Genomic DNA, 5,165 nt, shown 5'->3' on the forward strand with positions numbered 1-5,165 from the left:
ATCGGGGCACCCTCTGCCCTACGACTCAGGGCGTCGGCTACAACATTAGCCTTGCCCGGGTCGTACAGGATCTCGCAATCATAATCCTTTACCACATCCAGCCATCTCCTTTGCCGCATGTTCAGGTTGGGCTGATCCATCAAATACTTCAAGCTCTTGTAGTCAGTGTATATCGTACACCGAACCCTATAGAGATAGTGACGCCAGATCTTGAGGGCGAACACCACAGCCCCCAACTCCAGATCGTGGGTGGGATATCCCGTCTCATGAGGCTTCAACTGCCTCGATGCATACGCGATCACATGCCCTCTCTGCATCAACACCGCTCCCAACCCCGATATCGATGCATCACAGTACACCACGAAATCCTCCATCCCTTTCGGTAGTGCGAGCACGGGAGCTTCGCACAATCTTTGGTGAAGGGTCTCAAACGAGGTCTGCTGCTCTGGACCCCATGAGAAAGTAACACCCTTCCGGGTCAACTTGGTAAGTGGCACGGCGATCTTGGAGAAATCTCTGATAAATCTCCGATAGTAGTCTGCCAGCCCTAAGAAGCTCCTGATCTCCGTAGGTGACCTCGGCACCTCCCAACTCATCACAGCCTCAATCTTGGCTGGGTCAACCAATATCCCATTCTGGTTAACGAGATGCCCTAAGAACTGGACCTCCCGTAACCAAAAATCGCACTTGGAGAATTTGGCGAAAAGCCTCTCCGATCTTAGAACTCCGAGTAGCTCCCTCAAATGTTCCTCATTCTGCTCTCTGGTCCTCGAATACACCAGGATGTCATCAATGAATACAATTACCGAACGATCCAACATCGGCCTACACACCCTGTTCATGAGATCCATGAACGCCGCTGGTGCATTGGTGAGCCCGAATGGCATCACCGCGAACTCGTAATGCCTGTAACGAGTCCTAAACGTCGTCTTCTGGATATCCTCATCCCGAACTCTCATCTGGTGATATCCCGACCTCAAGTCTATCTTGGAGAACCAAGACGCCCCCTGCAACTGATCGAATAGATCGTCGATCCTCGGTAACGGATAACGGTTCTTGACCGTCAACTTGTTCAACTCCCGGTAATCAATGCACATCCGGTGTGAACCATCCTTTTTCTTGACAAAAAGGATCGGCGCTCCCCAGGGAGAGCTACTGGGACGGATGAACCCTTTCCTAACAGCTCTTGCAGCTGTGAGGATAACTCCTGCATCTCTGGCGGTGCTAGCCGATATGGCGCCTTAGCGATAGGCGCAGCCCCGGGAATCAAATCGATACGAAACTCCACCTGCCTCTCGGGAGGCACACCCGGCAACTCCTCGGGGAACACGTCCGGAAACTCACGCACTATCGGCACCTCATCCACTTAACTTGGCCTCCCAGCAGCCTCTCGGCGGTATGGCGTGTCCCGACCATGATCAACCTCTGAAATACAACATAAGAAATATTAGGGACACTCTCGAGTATACTCACACTCGATAACTCAATCATCCTCAACTTATGGTACCCCAAGGATTCTTACTTGGACTGCGCACCAATTCGGTGTTTTCAATAGTATGGGCCCAATACTATTGTCCACATCGAATCAATATACAACCCAAGTCCTCCTCCTAGGATCCCAAGTCGTAAATACTCTACTCTCGCTATGCACTGGCTACCCTCAGTAAACCTCTCATGAGCTCCTCACTGCTACCTACTCACTCTCAAAGTATCTCATAGCAGCAGTAATCTCCTAGGCTAAGGCATCACAAATCAGGCCACTCTAGTCCTCATAGGAGTACCTAGCCTCTCTAACATGCATAACATAATATCTCATAACTCATAACATATAATGTAAGGGTATTTTGGGGATTCACCGTTCGGGCGTTGGCTGACCGTACACACCATCCACTCTGCTTGTTTCCAAAACTTCTTTTTCTTTTTAGAAAATTTGCAGTTTTGGTTGTAAAATTTCTCAAATCCTCGGTTTGAGTTCAAATACGCCCGAGGGTGCATCCGAATCCTTCAAACCAAGGCTCTGATACCAACTTGTAACAACGTAAAATTTCCAATTTAATTTTTTTAATTTTTAAACCACAAAATGTACATCATATCATAATCTCAAATCCAAAACAACAGTGTTTTCAAAACATATCCCAAGATCTCTCTAATGTGAACTCCATCGGTGTGGGTGTGTACGAGTCAAGCCGTCGCCTTCCCACGGTCCTCGCTGGTACCTGAGACATCAAACACAACAACTGTAAGCATAAATGTTTAGTGAGTTCCCCAAAATACCACATACCACAAATACGCCACTCGAGGCTAAACCCGACCCTCCGGTCAAGATGTCTCAGCGGGACCCTCCAGTCCCGCAGCTCATCAGACCCTTCGGTCTAGTCATAGCTCATTGGGCCCTCTGGCCCGGTCTGAATCGTTGGACCCTCCGATCCGGTCCATATAATCATACGGCATACAAATAACACATAGCATGTAATCTCTAATATAACACATAAACTCATACATAGCACATAAGACCCTCTGGTCAACTTAGAATACCACTCAAGGTAACGTATAGTGAGAAGACTCACCTCGCGTAACTCGGTAACTCGGAAAACCTCGAACTCGGTGAATAGGACCTAGCCTCCGCCTAATCATATGAAATATACACCCGTCATCAACATAATTTCCCAAGGCTAGACCAAACTCTCTAAACACTCTTAGGAAGGGTAAAAGACCATTTTACCCCCCCCCCCCCACTGCTTGGCTCAAATACACTAGAGTTGACCAAACCCTAAAAGTCAACAAAAGTCAACCCTCCCCGGGTTACGCTGCGCGTACCAACATGTACGATGGGCGTACCCGGAGCTTCCACAGAATCGGGGTACGCGACACTCTACGCCGCGCGTACTGGGATTACGCCCAGCGTAACACCCAGTTCCCTTATCCCATTCATTCAAACCTTAATCTGTTAAGACTTTCGTCCAAACTCCAGATCCGACTCCTTTTATATGACTTAACCCATAAAGTCGAGATCTTTATGCCTTTGCATGGCTGTAGAGGTCACTTTGTGCTCAAAACACCATTTCTCTTTCCATAATGAGACTATAACTCATGCATGACACTAGATCCACGACCAAGACTGGATTTTTATGAACCCTTAACATCAAACACACTAGAAGAGGCCAGATTCATGCTCATGGAGACTATTTGCACATAAAGTCTCAAACTTTGGACCCAAAAACCCTAAAATGGTCCCAAAAAGCAAAACTTAAGAAGAAAAAGGAAAGCTCTGAGCTTTTTACCTCAAAAGAGATCTCCAACCACTGTAGATCACGAATCTACACTTTTTCTTCCACTTCTAGCACCAACAATGGCTCCTCCTTCCCTTCTTCACCTTGAAAAGTTAGCTCCAAGCTCAAAACATACACACAAAGGCTAAGGCACAAATCTCAGCTCTCAAGGGACTCACTCAAGGAATATGGTGGCTAAGGCAAAGGGCCACATGTTGAAACATCCCAAAAATACGACCCGAAAATTTCATTTTTAATATAACAAAAATCATAGAACTGAGTATCACATAATAAAACCATACGTTGCGTATCTCAAAACCATACTAAAATACTGTGAGAAAAACTATGTCACAACTGTATCAAAACATATCTAAGAAACTGAATCAACTCCCAGGACAAAAACTGAAACTGTGGTGTGTGCGATGTCATCATCCCGAGCTCTTCCCTTTACTTGCGGAAGTACCTGACACCAAAACTGAAACCGTAAGCACGAAGCTTAGTGAGCTCCCCCAAACTACTAAATACCACACAATAACAAATAAAACACATACTGGGCCTTGCCCACTGCATCGGACCGAAGTCCGGAACTAGCTGCATCGGACCAGAGTCTGGAACTGACTGCATCGGACCGAAGTCCGGAACTAACTGCATCGGACCGAAGTCCGGAGCTGACTGCATCGGACTGAAGTCCAGAACTGACTGCATCGGACCGAAGTCCAGAACTGACTGCATCGGACCGAAGTCCGGAACTGACTGGGACCTTGTCCCCTGCATCGGACCGGAGTCCGGAACTAGCTGCATCGGACCGAAATCCGGAACTGTCTGAACATAGCATAACATAAACACGTATCTGCTAACATAACACATATATTGCATCAGACTGATGTCCGGAACACATAACACAAAAACATGCTTGAATCACAAAGACATCAAGCACTCTAACTACTGCATCGGACTGAAGTCCGGAACTACTGCTAACTAAACGAACCGGCATTGTGGCCGTAGACCCGTTCCTACTGGAAGGAAACTCACCTCGTGAACCGGTTGCTGAGTGTATGGCTCTGGAAGCTATTTGCTGCTGCTCCGGTATCTCCCCGGCTACAATTCCATAAACACACTCAATCAAATACTAATAACTGAATTGGGGGTAAAATGACTCTTTTACCCCTGGTCAAAGTCAACTCTCCTAGTCAAAGTCAACCTACAGTTGACCTGACTCGCCGAGTTGGGCCGCCAACTCGCCGAGTCTCTATTCTCACTTCTCAACCCTACTCGCGGCTACTCGTCGAGTATGGCATCAACTCGACGAGTTCCCTTTCGATTCTAGAACTCAGGCTATCTGCATCCGACTCGCCGAGTCGTATGAACAACTCGACGAGTTGTTCTTGAGCTAAGAAGATTGTCTTGGACTCGCCGAGTTGTATGAACAACTCGTCGAGTCCCTCCATTACTGAGTCTGACCTCCAACTCACTGAGTCCACTCTACTACTCACTGGTCCCCACTCGGCATCACTCAAAAGGAGAAAAATCGGGGACTCGCGACTCGACTCGCCGAGTCGTTCTTCCGACTCGTCGAGTCGCATGCATGCAGCTACTCTAAACTCGATTCTGCTTGAATCCAGCGCATAAAACTTATAGATCTGGGCTCTTTAAGCTCGATTAACACGTAAAGGTTCTATCTTTACGTGCCCATATGCACCCACGTAAAGGTTCTATCTTTACGAGTCCCGAATATGGACTCGCCGAGTCGCCGACTTACACGTGCTCGAAATCCCGTCCCTACTCGACGAGTCGGGCTATAGACTCGCCGAGTCCCTCTTGAAAACTTCTAAATAAATACCATGGAAGCAACATACCAGAGACGGGTCGTTACAATTCTCCCCCACTTGACTCAGA

This window comes from Lactuca serriola, chromosome 5 (assembly GCF_051521515.1).
Source record: "Lactuca serriola cultivar US96UC23 chromosome 5, Lser_US96UC23_V15, whole genome shotgun sequence".
NCBI classification, from domain to species: Eukaryota; Viridiplantae; Streptophyta; class Magnoliopsida; order Asterales; family Asteraceae; genus Lactuca; species Lactuca serriola.